Genomic DNA, 16,998 nt, shown 5'->3' with positions numbered 1-16,998 from the left:
TTCCCTGACACTTCCTCCCATTGGCTGGCCCCAAAGTGAAGCTGGCTCGCAAGGGAATTTGGGTGATGTAGTCCTATGTAGAAGTCCTATTTTCTGGGAAGACAGCAGGCCAGAGAAGATGGGAGAATGACTGGCGGGGGAGGGAGTCTTGCTAAGGGGTCAAGTGGAGAATAAGTACAGGCACTTACTACGTGCCGGGCCCTCTTCCAGGTGCTTTGCATGGATTAACATTTTAGTAGATGGCTTCATTATTTTTCATTAAAACTCAGCACTTTTTTTATTGAATAAGGAATTGTTCCAGGTCAATTCATTATTGGAGACAGTTAAATATTTGTAAGTTTTCAGATGCACCATTCCCAGAAGAGTGCATTAACTTGTTTCTCCGTGGTCAGGCTGAGAGCCCAGGGCTCAGCATTTGCATTCTCTAGGCCAGCAGGGCACACCTACTAGGTTCTTGACAATGAGTTGGTTGCAGGAGAGTAATTTGGGTGATTAAACAACTTGCCTTGGTCCTAACGACCCAGCTTTCCAATTTGTCTTAGGAAATACATGATACAGTGGGCCCGTAAACTGTGGATCCTGCAAGAATTCTATGACCCATTACGTGCGTGAACTAGAAGAAGACATCTACAGGATCAATGATAGTTATAAAAATTCTTTTGTTATCTGTTGTGAGATATATTTTATATAATGAACATCAATTCTTGGAAAATTCACAGCAAATACATTGTTCAAAGGCAGGAGACTTTGGGAGGCCGAGGTGGGCAGATCACCTGAGGTCAGGAGTTTGAGACCAGCCTGGCCAACATGGCAAAACCCAGTCTCTACTACAGTTACAAAAAAATTAGCTGGGTGTGGTGGCAGGCGCCTGTAATCCCAGCTACTCAGGAGGCTGAGTCAGGGAGAATTGCTTGAACCCGGGATACGGAGGTTGCAGTGACCTGAGATCGTGTCACTACACTCCAGCCTGGACAACGAAGCAAGACTCCATCTCCAAAAAAAAAAAAAAAAAAAAAGACAGGAGAGGATAACTGGCTGGAAGGGGCAGATGAAGAGCCCCCACCCAGTAATGATGGAACACATAAGGTAATCTGGGTCACAGTTTAAAGCTATTTAAAAGTTGGTCGGGTGCAGTGGCTCACGCCTGTAATCCCAGCACTTTGGGAGGCCGAGGTAGGTGGATTGCCTGAGGTCAAGAGTTTGAGACCAGCCTGGCCAACATGGTGAAACCCCGTATTTACTAAAAATACAAAAATTTGCTGGGCGTGGTGGCCTGCACCTGTAATCCCAGCTACTCAGGGGGCTGAGGCAGGAGAATTGCTTGAACCCAGGAGGCAGAGGTTGCAGTGAGCCAAGATTGTGCCATTGCATTGCAGCCTGGGTGAAAGAGTGAGACTTCCTAAAAAAAAAAAAAAAAGAAAAGAAAAGAAAAACTATTTAAAAGTTAACCAATGACATTTAAAAAGAATTTCTACTCAGAAGGGGGAGTTATACTCATTTGGACCCAGAGAAGAGCTGAAAGCAAAGCTTTGATGAATTCTCAGTTGACTGCGGGAACACAGCTGCTGAGTAAACACTCAACACTAGAGCAGGCAGTGTGGCAGACAAAGCTCATCTCTGGCCCCAACTGCTTTCCTGTGCAGTGATCCTGTTCTGCTTATGGATCAAAAAGATGTAGTTCAGGAAAGCAAGGTCTGGGACTGAGAACTTGAGATGGAGGCAGAGCTGAGCCATTGATTAGAAGAAGCACAAGTACAAGTACATTTTATAAAGGGCATTTCTCAAGGTCCTGCTACCCAGCATTTTGCTTCATCTGACTCCATTCATCATAGTCTTGCCAATGGTTATGTCAATCTATTGCCTTTAAAATTCATGTGATTTTGGAGAACATATTCTGAAGAGACCATATTTCCTTAAAACAACTTATCAGTATGATCGTTTGTCTAACACAGGATTCCCAGATACTTAATTAGAGTTTCATTCTAACAAGCCCACACTGAGCTAATCCTCTTAACAGTGTTAGCTGGCATATCATTTAGTTAGAAGTTCCTAGAAAAAAAGAAAAGTCTTCTGCTTGTAGGCATTCCTTCCCAATAATGGGATTCAAGCACTTGTGGCAAGTCTATGAGACAGAAAAATTGTTTTTAAATCCCACTATACTCAAAACTGCTTAGTCTCCTTTTATATCCAGATACCCTAGGAAAGAAGTAATGAAGACTGTGTGTCAGCACTGGTGGTATTTATTTAACATGTGTTATAATCCCAGCTGACACTTTCTAATGAGTTTATTGCCACCATAGAGTTAAAGCTCCCCCACTCAATAAGCATAAACTCCAGTGTCAAAAATGAAACATAGGCAGTCCTGATGCTTAAATGGCCCGTATCGATTCTCCGGCAGTCTAACTGCTGTAGTCTGGTGCCAGTCCTCTAATTTGTGCCCTGAAGTGTATAGCATCACTTGATTTAGATGTCAGATTGAGGCAGCACACCAGTTTGAAAATTCAGCTAAAGTATTCTAGAGAATTGGTTTGGATATCTTCACCTCACATTATAAAAATCATTGCTCTCACATAAACACGGGACTATTAATATCATTCTCATTGACTTTTTTGAGTGTGTTTTATCAAAGGAAATGTCCTCACAGTCAAAGCTTGCTGTGTTTTGTGCTTTATCTGTACAGCAAATTCCATTTAGAGAAATTTAATGCCAAAGCTGAAAGTTCTGCATTCCTAGGGAATGACTATTTAGGGCATTGTCTTTGAATATGAAGTAAACACACACTCAGAATGTTTGTACGAAGCTCCTTCAGTGGTCACAATATGCTCCCTATTCTTTTTTTTTTTCTTATGAGACAGTTTCACTCTTGTTGCCCAGGCTGGAGTGTAGTGGTGCCATCTTGGCTCATTGCAACCTCCGCCTTCTGGGTTCAAGTGATTCTTCTGCCTCAGCCTCCCCAGTAGCTGGGATTACAGGCACCCACCACCATGCCAAGCTAATTTTTAGTATTTTTTAGTGGAGAAGGGGTTTCACTATGTTGGCCAGGCTGGTCACAAACTCCTGACCTCAGGTGATCCACCTGCCTTGGCCTCCCATAATGCTGGGATTACAGGCATGAGCCACCGGGTCCAGCCTATGCTCCCTATTGTTAAGCATCAAAAGACTTAGACACTTAAACGATGCTGCAAAGCACCACTGTGTTCATGGTTATATTCTCTGCTTCAGAGAAATCATCTAGCATTTCCCAAGTCAAAGAGAATGGTTGAAGAACTAGCAGTGTAAATATTCACCAAATTTCTACTTAATGCTGGCAAAACACAGGAAAAGCTAATTATCTCTCTCAAACTTAAAGTAAAAAATTGGTATACCTGGAATTATAATATACATTTTGGACACTTTAAAGAGCTAGAAGGCTGAGCATGGTGGCTCATGCTTGTAATCCCAGCACTTTGGGAGGCCAAGGCAGGTGGATCACCTGAGGTCAGGAGTTCAAGACCAACCTGGACAACATGGTGAAACCCTGTCTCTACTAAAAATAAAAAAAAATTAGCTGGGCATGCTGGTGCACACCTGTAGTCCCAGCTACTCGGTAGGCTGAGGCAGGAGAATTGCTTGAACCTGGGAGGTGGAGGTTGCAGTGAGCCAAGACCGTGCCACTACACTCTAGCCTGGGTAACAGAGCAAGACTGTCTCAATAATAATAATAATAATAATAATAATAATAATAATAAATAAATAAAAGAGCTAGAAGGGACTTTGAAGATCAGCCACTCTTTACAACAAAGGAGACAAAAATTCAAAAAAGGTGAAATGACTTATTGAAATTATGAGCTTGCTAAGAGGTAGAAGGAAGACTAGAATTCAAGCCCCATTCTCCAAAGCCCCATTCCCCAAAACCTTAACTCTGGTAGATCAACATTTTGCTAGAATGTCATGAGTTTACTTTAATCTTATTATTTCTAGAGAAACTGACTTGACCTCCTTTCTGTTGAAGTTTGTTATTGTTATAAGACAGCCTGGACATTGTGAAAAATTTGTTAGCAAATAGTTCAGATTTTCTGTCCTTAGAGAGTATATTGTCCCAAGTTTCTCAGTCTATGGATTTCCTTATTTTTGAAGCATGTGGTATTTCAGCTCTAAAATATTTGATCATACACAGTGTTATATAAATGCATAGGGTTAGTTTTACTCCACACTCTAGTGGTGATGAGCAGGTGTGTAATCAGAAAACCTGAGGCTGCTACAACTAACTATCCTGGCGATCAACAGTAGAGGCTTTTCAAAATACAGCAATGACACCTGTATGTTTATCACAGTATAATTCACAATTGTAAAGATATGAAAACAACCAAGGGCCCAACAGCCAATGAGTAAAGAAAATGTGGTATATATACATCATGGAATACCACTTAGCCATCAAAAAGAATGAAATAATGTCTTTTGCAGCAATAATGCCTTTTGCAATCCATTATGTCACTCTGTATGCCTTTGCCTAACCATAGCTTATCTCCCACTTATAAGTGAGAACATATGGTATTGGGTTTTTCATTCCTGACTTACCTCACCCATTATTGTAAGTGAGTACTTGGGAGACTCAAGAAGGGAGAGGGTAGGAGGGGAGTGAGGGATAAAATCTGCGTATTGAGTACCATATACACTACTCAGGCGACAGGTGCAGTAAAATCTCAGACTTCACCACTATACAATTTATCCATGCAACCACAAACCACTTGTACCCCAAAAGCTATTGAGAACAAAATTTTACATTAAAAATATAGAACAGTGAGTATTAGAAAGGGACTTTCTTCGGTTAAAGTAATGGCCAATCAATACTAATTATATAATAGGAGCCAATATGAGTTCTCCACCATGAAATGGGTGGTTTTCAAGATTTGTGGATAAGCTGAAATATTTTAGAGATACTCCATTCTTGCATGAAAAGGACTCTAGCAGATTTTTCAAATTTACCCTTAATAATGGCACCTGAGGCTCCAGTCCTAAGTGTCTCCGTGTCCAGCTGGTAGTTCAGAGGGCTGTGTCCACAACATGCCAACTATAAGCTTGACAACATCTTCCTTCAGAATTTTCTCATAGGCCTCATATAAAGCATTCATTCAGAGTGGTCAATTCTTCAGCAGTCTAACGCTCTAATCTGGTGCCAGTCCTCTAATCTGTGCCCTGAAGAGTGGTTAGGGAACAAAGAAAAGATTGTATATAGAATAACCAAAGACCCTGGTTTGCTCAAGACTTGGGTGTTTCTTGGACTTGGGATTTTAGTGCCAAAACTGGGACAGTTCTAGGCAAAGGGAGACAGTCACCCTATTTATTACGCAATTCTATGAATCACATACTTGCTTAGTAATAAATGATAGTCTATTATGTCAGAATTTCATCTGACACTTGTTTTAACTTTACAGATTACCTGATCACAAGTTTGTTATGGAAAAACCTAGAGTGCTCATCTATTTCTAACTCTTGGTACAACCAGTATCTAGTTTTTAAAAACCTGATGGTTTTTGTGGCCAAATTGATTTACGTGCATATACAACACATGGAGATGAATGGGAAACACACATCCATGTGTTCCCAATGGATGGGAATTTCTTGTGACAGTGATCTGGCTATTTGTATACCTATATTGTTATACGCGTATACATCTACACACTCAAACACAAACAAAAAACAAATGCAAAAACACCTTGTCACAAATAAAGCATACAGGTAGATGATACACAAACACTAATCAAGTTTTCTTATGCTTTTGTGGTTACTGCTATGAAAACCTTAACTCTTTATGTAATAAAAACTTGCAAACAGAGGAAAACCTCAAGGATTCCTTCCAAGCAAAGTTTTGAAAGTTGTTCAAAGTGTGACTGTAATCACAACTTCATTTCCTTTAACACAGAGGATTGCCCTCTTTTATGTAATGAAATGAGAAGATAGCAATTTGCTTTGGCTCTTTTCTTAAACAGTGATTATTTGCTTGCTTCATGTAACTTCCATAGACATTAATGAGAAAGGCAAACAAGCACTAAAAGTGTGTGTTTTCCAAAAAAAGGATGCTTCTTAGTATATTTCATAGGCTGAACCTTGGAGAATTCATCACTTTATGACCTGGACAACTTGAGTCCTAATGCAACAGCATCACTTACTGGCAACCTCACCAAGTGTCCATATTCTAATACAACATGACCTGAGATGATCACTTTGGATCAAATCAAACTATCTCCAGTTGTCTAGATGGTCCTTTTGATGGCCTGGATCTTTTATTATTTTACTAATACTGTTTTGAGCACAGAATACTTAGGCCCAATGAAGTTGTGGGGATTGTGCTTCAACTCAATGCTGTTAAAATTATTACAAAGATATCCTAAAGGCTTAACATACATTGAAAGGCAAACAGCTGTAGCCACTCGACTTGCAAATTAAAATCCTAACTGTGAATTTCAACAAATTAGATGAACTTAGCTAATTGTCTCTACAGTTTGTTACTGATGAGTCACAAGCTTTGACAAATTTCTGGCATTTCAGACTCAAAGGGACCTTATTCACAGGTACCTGCTGAGGACAGACTATACTTTGAAACTCTTTTGCTAAGCAGGTCATGACAAGTCCTGGATGACCTTCCATCTCCACCACAGAGCTTTTCATCCAGGTGCACTCTGAAAAGCAAAGTGAGCACTTGCATCATGAATCCAATCTTTTTTTAAGGATTGTGCAATGCATCCCATATCACCATCCCCAGCCTCACCGCAAGAGTGTAATCTGAATTATGCATATGATCATCTTGTTTCTTCAACTCATTTAGGCTTTTGAGAATAAAGGAAGAGAGGATTCTGTGAGAGTTTCAGATTTGGCCTTCTAGAGCATGTTATATTAGACAAAACAAGTGGGATAGGAGATAAAATCAAGAATTATCAGTTAGTGATTGAGTTGGAAAATGTATTTCAAGAGAGGGAAACTTGGGGCTATTAGAGTTTTCTTACCCATAGAACAGGTGTTTAGCTACACTTTGGGGATGGGTTTTCAATGGCAAATCTGGGAAATGACCCTGGCAGCTGTAGTACAATTGGTGGAGATGTGAAGTGACATGCACAGCCATAGATGGGAGGCATGGCTCCACTGCGTACCCTGCATTTCCCCTACCTCTCTGGTCCCCAGCTACAAGATGGAGCTAAGACTATCTGTTGCTGCTTGTTCATGACACAATACCTTTTCTTCCACATACACTGCTCAGAATTTATTTTTTCCTTATCAGCTTCCTGGGATGTTCATTTTAACCAGAATTCACTGGGTTATAAATAGGGGGTGAAAGGGGAGTGGGAAGTATCACTCTTGGGACTTGTTGGAGCTCTTTATCCAAGATATGACCTTGTTTAGACCCTGGATTTAGTAAGAAAAAAAAATCAGCCACCCAGCACACATTTCAAAAGATAACCTTGTCCTTTATATTTGCAATTCACTAACACATAGCAGGCAGGAAAATGAACCCTCAATCAACCAAATAACTACTTTTCATTAACTGGGTCACTCTTTAAACCTGGAGAGCTTAGCTAAATTGAGACCTAAATATAAATCTATCAGGTGGAAATTCTGAGATCTAATTCAATCATACTCAAATATCTTTTTCAATGAGCAGACTGAAGAGTTCAGGAATTACTTTAACTTCAAGAATGCATCCCTTTTGAGCTTTGCAAGGAATGGTTTTTCAGTGGTGATATCTAAAATATTAACAACATACCAGTTACAACGGGCTCAACCACACATCAGCGAGGCTATGGGTTTTCAACACCCAGTGCGCTGAATAGCATGTTGGCCTTCAAATCAGCCCTGATGCTCTGTGGTGGTTTCACAAGTCCTAGGATGCGGAAAACTTGACTCAGTTTCTATTCCATGATCTGACATGTTCTAACATGTTTGCCTATCCCACACAGGAACTAGAGAACACAGAGTCCCATCTTTATCCAAGAGGCCAGGTGGGGCTAACTCCTGCATTTCATGTCCCTTGGGCTGGGCTGTATCTGAAACTGCTGTGAATGGTCTGGCTTCTTTTAGACAGCCTGAGATAGAAGGGATTCACTGCCTTTTTTCAAAGGTCACTTGGTCTATTTTACAGACTCCCCAAAGATAGATATTATGAGACACAAATTGCTTCTCCAAGGTTTGAAGAGTCATGAAACACATGATGTTAGGCCCCAACCACTTTGGCACACATTACCAGCTCCAAATATAAAACCTTCTTTCTCAGTGACTGGCTTTCTCAGCTGGTGGTGAGGTACAGAGGACCGGGTACCCAATCTAAAAATAAAAACACATTAACCACATCCACCATGCGACTAATACTTTTCTCAGAAGCAGCCATAGCCCATGGAAAGTAAGTGACGAACCCATCCAATGCTCTGTGCTTTATTTTTAAAAATTCCACTTGTTGGCATAACTTGGTACACTGCTCTGTCTCTGGGTTTTCATTTTCTTTGCATACATTAGAAATGAAAGCAGAAGTGTCCCCCAGACACCCATCACATTAAAAAAATGCAATGCACGAAAATGTGACAGGTTAGGGAATTGTTCATTTAAAAGTGTTTGTTTACTTTTCAAGAAAGTCTCTACATCAAGATTGTTTTATGTATCCAGCTCTAGTGTAGTTTTGAAAAGTTCCACTTTAAAAAATCAATTTCTATAAAGTATTTAAGTAAGAGGTCTATTATTTACATTGTGATACAACAGGAATGAAATTTCTCTGAACTTAATAGCTCAACAGAGCAATAGCACAACCAGAATAAAGCAGAAGTAAAGTATTTCATTTCTCAATGCTATGATCTTAAGTTAAATATGACTTGTTAGTCTCAGGGAAGAACATTGATAAACATTGAGGAATTAATGGATTGGCAGGCAATGCAAAAAAAAAAAAAAAAAAAAGCCAATGGCATGGTGACCAAATAGAGAAAAAAAGAGAAAAATCTCTTTTTAGGTGTCTTTGGTAAGTTTGCTCTGGAATCCTGAATACAAGCCTGGGCACATTGATGCCAGAATAATATGGATCAACTCAAAGGAGTTGGAAGAACAGTAACATAAATGATTAGAAAGTAGGAGAGTGATTTATGGGCAAAGACCCACAGAACTAAATACTGTCCACATAGGTTACTTAAGCGGGAGGCCAGGCTTGGAAGTGACAGCTCTGTAATTGAAGAGCACAGGAGGGAGAAGAATCTTTTAGAGGGGTAGAAAAAAAGGTTAAGTAGGGGCAATGGAATGGAATAAAATGCCTTTGTTTATGTATTTAAAAGATCCTCAGAGGCAACCTTCTGAATTCCAAATTAGCTGAGTCATCACGGCAGTTCCTCAAACTTAAAAAAATGGAAATGCCTAGCCATAAACCCTTGAAATGATTGTGTTTGCAGCTCAGAGAGGCAAAAGTAGGGGATAAAAATTCTGGTTAGATGTTGGGAAAATCTTTCCACTTCCAGATGGTGAGAAACATTAGCTCATGAAGGAGGTCCCTGAGGGAATTGACAGAAATCACTGTAAAGCTCTTAAAAATCAGGCTCTCCAAAGCAATAGAAAATGCAGCAGGGAGAGAATGCCTCCTTTAACAAAGAGATGACAACAGACAAAATAATATCCATCGTCTCTCACCTTCTCCAAACCACTAGTCCTCGCTGTTACTGTTAGTGGCATCCACATTTTCACAGATACCAGGTTCTATGATCTCCTTCTGATGGGTCAGGCATATCATTGCCTCTTCCAGTTCTGGAGCCCTATTTTCTGCCATTTTCTCCTGCTCATTATTACCTCGTTCAGGTCATTAATTCCCTCACAAACATGGTTTGTAGGAATCCTGAATTATATCTTTATGCCCAGTGTCTCACCTTCCTACTCATTCTTCCTATCAATTCAGATTTATTCTCTTAAAGCACACTTAGATTATTTCATCTTGTTTGTTTTTTTTAAACCATTTTTTAATAGAAGCATTCCAGCTAGTCAATCATAAAGGTATGATAGAATATCACCACTTTGGAATTCCTAATAAAATGATTGGTCTGGTCATTGATGATCAGCCTAAAATCATTAAAGAGCTTAATGGGAGCTTGATAATAAAAGATTCAGGCTGACAACACCCGAACCCATCGATCAATTTTAGCATCACAAAAAAAGAGACAGATAGTACATCCGCTCAACAAAAGTACACGACTCCCCTTATGAAGAATTCTTGCCAATAAATCAAAACTGAATCTAATTAAATATCTGGATATAACAACTAGTTTATGGAAAATACAGGGGACTGAGAACTATATTAAACAAAAGTCTGGTGACACAATCAGCAAAATCCAGAATATGAGACATTTTAAGGAATCAATGACCCAGTTTCTTCAACAAATAAAAGGTAAGATTTTTAAAAACAAAATACAAGGTGAATTTACAGATTCAATGAGACTTAAGAGATTAATCAACCAAACGCAATAGGTAGAACTTGTTTAAATTCTGATTCAAATAACCCATAGACTATAGTTATAGGCCAATTCATGACATTTGAAGTCTGTCTGGATAATTGTATGAAGGGATTATGGTAAATTATTGGGGCAGATGTGGGATTCAGTCATGGTGTTTTTAAGAGTTCTTTTTGTAGATTCACACTGAGGTATAAAAGGAAAAGTGAAGTATTATGTGTGAGACCTGCTTCAAAATAATCCAGAGGGAAGGAGAAGGTGGATGTGGGTTTAGATGAAGGAAAACTGGCGTGAATGACAGTTACTAAAGCTCAGTGATGGGCTCATGGATTTTATTATACTGTCCTTTCTAGTTAATATATGTTTGAAATATTCCACAATAAAAAGTTTTTAAAAAGTCAATTGGCTAAGAAATATACCAATTTTGTTTCACCAAGATTATGAAGGGAACTCACTTGAGCCAAATAAAATGCTTGGCTTGAGCAGTGACCTGTTTAAGCCCAATAACTGGTTTGGTTTGATTTCATTTGGCTCCTTCCAGGTGGTCAAAGAGGTTTAAATTTTCTGTCTTTCTAGGCCTTCCCTTCACTTTCTATTAATTCTGTGGTTTTGTTTTTTTCTTGATCACCCACGGTAATAAATTATTCACTATTTGATGGCAGTAATGATTGGGAATTTGGTTTTATGGTTTGGCCATTTGGTGATTTCCGTTGGATCAATGATGTACATCTCTTCTCTGTTAGATGAGAAACAACATAAGGCCAGGTGCGGTGGCTCATGCCTGTAATCCCAGGACTTTGGAAGGCCGAAGTGGGAGGCTTGCCTGAGCCCAGGAGTTCGAGACCAGCCTGGGCAACAAAGGGAGACCCCCCCACCCATCGAAAAAGAAAAAAAAAAGAAAAGAGAAACTACATAAAAATCCAACCAGTTGGTCCTCTGCCTGTTTGCCTATTTATGAGCTCAGATGAATTAAGAATTGTGTGCCAAGATCAGTGGCTTCTGCTTGTAATCCCAGCACTTTGAGAGGCCAAGGTAGGAGGATCACTTGAGCCCAGGAGTTTGAGACCAGCCTGGGCAACATAGCAAGACCTTATCTCTACAAAAAGAAAACAAACAACAAAAACAAACACAAAACTTAGCTTGGCATGGTAGTGTCCTACCAGCTACTTAAGAGGCTGAGGTGAGAGGATTGCTTGAACCAGGGAGGTCAAGGCTGCAATGAGTTGTGATTGCACCACTGTATTCCAACCTGGGTGACAGAGCAAGACCCTGTCTCTAAAAAACTAAAAGAATTTTGTGCCCACCATGGAAGAGAGCAACTCTTTGCGATCTGGACAGTCAATTTTTGTTTTTAGGTTTGGTTACAACTGTAAGCTCTATGTAGGTATGTCTGTAATTCAGAAAGACATCTAACTCCTATTATTGAGAATTAAATATTTTTCTACTTCTAAAATATTTAATAAGTTAGATTATGATGTACCTTAAATTTAAGAAACTATTCTTATTGATCTGTAGAGACAATGTTTTCCAAACTTCACAGAAAATAAGAAAGCTAAACTTTGAAAATTGTTCAAAGTGGTAGCCTTTTAAGAAAAAAAAATTCTTCTCATAAAAACCAACTGAAAAAGATTGTGTATAAGAATACAAGTTTACACAATTAAGGTTAAACAATCCTTGGTTTAATAATTTGGGTTTAAGAAAGCAAACAAATGCAGCTGTGTATCCATTCCCAAATTTTTATCAGCATAGAATACAAGAGTACATTTTATTTTTATGAGATTAAGGTTTAATGTCTCATGAAGAAACTAGTCTATCAGACCTTTATAAATATTTAATAGATTATTTATCAAGAAAAAATTACAGTTATTCCTAAATACCTAAGACTATGAAAATGTTAATTTGTTTTCATTTAATTTGAAACATTATTGTGAAAATCTTTTTATATCATCACTAATCATTTTAGTGTATCAGGTTGAATACAATATCTAAGTTCTCTAGATGACTTAAAACCTTGAACTAATATTATGTTAAGTAAGTAACAAATAACATTCAGATAATTATGTCTATTCTTTGAAACATAGATTATTAAGCATACTTTAAAGTATATATACATTTGCCTCTATGTTTACATGCTGTGTCACTATATCTTGTGGGTTATACTGATAAACATGTTTGGTTTTTCTACTGCAAAAAAGCATAGAAGGTGAGTGAGCAGCTGCAGAAAGTTGTATGTATTCATGAGATTTGCTACTCCACTAAAATGCTTATATATGACAGATAGGTCTCACTTATCTATTAGGTTGGTGCAAAATTAATTGTGGCTTTTAATGGCAATTACTTTTGCACCAACATAGTACCTCCCACTTTCCTATGTAAAAGAGAAGTTAGTTACTGCTATAATTTGCTTTTTTTTTTTTTTTTCCAAGACAGGGTCTCACTCTGTTGCCCAGGCTGGAGTGCACTGGCACGATCTCAGCTCACTGCAACCTCCACCTCTCAGGCTCAAGCGATCCTCCCACCTCAGCCTCCCAAGTAGCTGGGATTACAGGAGTGTGCCACCATGCCTGGCAAATTTTTGTATTTTTTTGTAGAGACAGGGTTTCACTATGTTGCTCAGGCTTGTCTTGAACACCTCAGCTCAAGTGATCCACCCATCTTGACCTCCCAAAGTACTTGGATTACAGGTGTGAGCCACCACACCCCACCCTTATAGTTTGCATATTTGACCCTCCAAACCTCATGTTTAAATTTGATCCCCAATGTTGGAGGTGGGGCCTAGTGGGAGGTGTTTGGGTTTTGAGGGGAGATTCCTCATGAATAGATCAACACCCTCAAGGTGAAAGGGATAAGTGAGTTCTTACTATTGGTTCCTGCTAGAGCTGGTTATTGAAAAGAGTGTGGTGTCTTCCCCCCTCTTTCTTGCCTCCTCTCTCTTCATGTGATCTCTGCATACTCCAGCTCCCCTTCACCTTTTGCTATGAATGGAAGCAGCCTGAGGACCTCACCAGAAGCAAAGCAGATGCTGGCATCATGCTTCTTGTACAGCCTGCAGAACTGTGAGCCAAATAAATAAAACTATTTTCTTTATAAATTTCCCAGCCTCAGGTATTCCTTTATAGCAACACAAATGGACTGACAGTGACTTTGATAAAGTTATCACTAATATGAATTTTGAGGCTATACTGAGAACAATAGTGACAGAGAAATATAAATATGGTGACCATGTACAAAATGGAATGCATTTTTATCAAAATAAAAAGAGAATCTTGTCTTAAAGATCTGGCTGTTCCAGAATGTGAAACCTAGAGGATAGAAAAATACAAACAATGAATGGCTGCAGAAAGGTGTAGAAGGTTTGCAGAAAGGAGTGATCATTTTATTTCCCTTGCTTTATAATACTTGAGTCTGGAAAGAAAGCAATAATATGTGTTAAAATTGTATCAAAGGTGACTTGATTTTGATGGGTTTATCCATAAGAAAAACCTTTCTGTGTATTCTTCACTGCTAAATATATTTGCAAAAAACCTAGAATTTGATTTTTTAATCTGTTAAAACTATAAATTATTTTATAACTCTTTAACAAAACATTATTCTTTATTTTCTGTGTAGTCTGCCCAGAGAGTATAGATTCCCTATCCTGCCAGATAAAGTCTCCTTTGAATATATTTTGATAAAAATTACTATTAGGTGAACTTCATCTAAGTTTTCTACTTTTCTCTAGCTTTCATATTTGCATATCTTTGAAGTCACCCAGTGTAACCAAACCAAATGATCATTAAATAGAAAATAAAAAATAAAATGAGAAAATGATGATTTTGGAAATACACAGAAAAAAAAACAGAAGTAAGATAAAGTCACTTTTTCTCTCCCCCATTTAAGTATGTAGCTATGACTAGTAGCTTTGGGAAGGGTGTATTTTGAATAAAAATATTACATATGAGGAGAACCTATTTGCATTTTGAAAGTTTAAAATCAGTAATAGACCACATTACTTAACTATTTATCCTTCATTTCTTAGTAAAAATGTGTTTTAAAACATATTTTTAAATGTTTATTCATGCTGTAATACTTTATGGAGCGTCAACAGAAGGCCTTTTGCAGTGTTCTGAGGGGCCAAAATATAATTACTCCCAAGTACTATTAACATCACCTACATTATACAGCATAACAACATAGATCATCAAATTCTGCATAAAAGTCTGTTGTTGTACTGAGTTTCCTGATGCATGATAAAGGCAAATGTTTTATTAGAAACAGAAAAATAAATTAAAACAAACCCAGGATTTTCATGGTGATTAATTCAAAATTATACCAAATTCCTAAAACAACTGTCTTCAGATTAATTACACGGAATAACATACGCCAATGTCATCGCCACTACTAGAAACATTTGTTTTGATAAATAAAAGCTTTTTTTACAATAAATTAATACCACTTACTATGCCAGGTCCCCAAAATGATATGATAAAGAACAAATCAGGTTTCTTTGAGAGCTGGCAAGATCTTGAAGATTCCTTTCAACTACTCATTTTGTAGAAAAGAAAAATGAGGCACAGAAAAATTAGGTGACTAAGGCTACATGGCTAGTTTTTTGCTTTTGCTTTTGTTTTGGTTTTTGAGACAGGGTCTTACTCTGTCACCTAGGCTGGAGTGCAGTGGCTCAGTCACAGCTCACTACAGCCTTGACCTCCTGGGCTCAAGCAATCCTCCCACCTTTGACTCCTAAGTAGGTGGGACTACAGGGACATGCCACCATGCCAAGATAATTTTTTTTGTTGTTGGGGGTAGACATGGGGTTTCACCATGTTGCCTAGGCTGATCTCAAACTCCTGGGGTCAAGTGATCCACCCGCCTTGGCCTCTCAAAGTGCTGGATTACAGGCATGAGCCAGCACGCCAGGCCTACATGGCTAGTTTTTAATAAATTCCAGTGCACTGCTCATTTTATCTAGTCAAATATAAGAGTGGGAGATATGCAAGTTTTTGGAGACTTTTTTCTTTTTTGAGAAATAAAAAATACATGACAAATATTATAGCAATCATCTCTACTATCATAGTAGAGAATTAACATAGTTCAGAATTAACAACTGTTAACATTTTTGTCATATTTGCTCCTAGTCTATTTTTCTTTAATGCATTCAACCTTACTAACATGACTAAAAGTCCCTTTAAATATCACTGCAAGTGCTATTTGGGATATTTGGGATGTAAACTTCTAGTTCAGCACTGTCCACCAGAAATATAATGGGAGGCACATATGTAATTTTAAATGTCTAGTAGCTACATTTAAAATAAGACAGGAACAGAAAATTAAACACCGCATGTTCTCACTCATATGTGGAAGCTAAAAAAAAAGTTGATCTGATAGAAGTAAAAAGTAGAACAGAGGATGCTAGAGGCTGGGAAGAGTAGGGAGAAAGGGAGGGATAGGAAGAGATTTGTTAAAGACAAAATTACAGCTAGATGGGAGGAATAAGTTCTCGTATTCTATACCACTGTATAACTATAGTTAATAATAATATATAGTTTTTGACAGCTAAAAGGGAGATATTGAATATTCCAAGCACAATGAAATGATAATGTTTGAGAGGATGGATATGCTAATTACCTTGATCTGATCACTATACATTGTATGTATCAAAATGCTACTAGGTATCCCATCAATATACATATTGATGTATCAATTACATATTGACAATGTTTATGTAAACATTAAAATAGGAATATAAGTAATAATGTAAACAATTGGTTCATGAATTGTGACAAATGCATCATACTAATGTAAGATGTTAATAGCAGGGGAAACTGAATATGGATATATGGGAACTCCCTGTACTGTTTGCAATTTTTCTGTAAACCTAGAACTATTCTAAAATCAAAAGTTTAACCAAAACTGGAATGATACAGAGAAGATTAGCATGGCTCCTATGCAAAGATGACACACAAATTTGTGAAGCATTACATATTTTTTAAAAAAGAAAAACATTATTCTAAGTGAAATGGGCCTGTCACAGATGACTGCATGTTGTATGATTTATATAAAATGACAAGCTATAAGTACATCCTTAGGGACAGAAAGTAGAATGGTGATTGCCTGACTGGTAATGGGAACAAGGCTTCTTTGCAGTGATGTAATGTCCTAAATTTATTGTAGCGATGATTACACAACCCTATGAACATATAAAAACAACAACATTAAATGGTACAATGTAAATGGGAGAATTGTCTGGCATATTAATTCTTATTTCAATAAAGGTGTTTTAAAACAAATATAACAAGTTAATTGCATTTTTTAAAGTAAAAAGAAACAAATGGAATTAATTTTAGTAATTATTTTATAGAACCCAATATATCCAAAATATTATTTCTGCAGACAGTTAACATTTAAAAAGTGTTAATGAGCTATTTTTACCTTTTGTTAGTAACTTACTCTCATAGCACATCTCAATTCAGATTGGTTGTATTCCAACCACTCAATAGCCACATGTGGCTAGTGGTAGGGATTGGACCAGCCCCTCTCATTCATTTTTTAAAATGGTTTCAGTATATATGCA

General features: G+C 37.8%; 1 non-coding gene across 1 annotated transcript; it reads left to right on the top strand.

Annotated features, from left to right (window-relative positions):
• The first annotated feature begins 16,308 nt into the window (after nt 1-16,308).
• On the top strand, nt 16,309-16,414 carry LOC112204230 (U6 spliceosomal RNA). The gene has a single exon (XR_002937809.1). It is a non-coding gene; the product is annotated as a U6 spliceosomal RNA (small nuclear RNA).
• The last annotated feature ends 584 nt before the right edge of the window (nt 16,415-16,998 follow it).

The sequence above is a fragment of the Pan troglodytes genome, chromosome 7 (assembly GCF_028858775.2).
Source record: "Pan troglodytes isolate AG18354 chromosome 7, NHGRI_mPanTro3-v2.0_pri, whole genome shotgun sequence".
Lineage (NCBI taxonomy): Eukaryota > Metazoa > Chordata > Mammalia > Primates > Hominidae > Pan > Pan troglodytes.
Note: the sequence above shows the minus strand (reverse complement) of the source record. Positions and strands in the feature narration are given on the sequence as shown.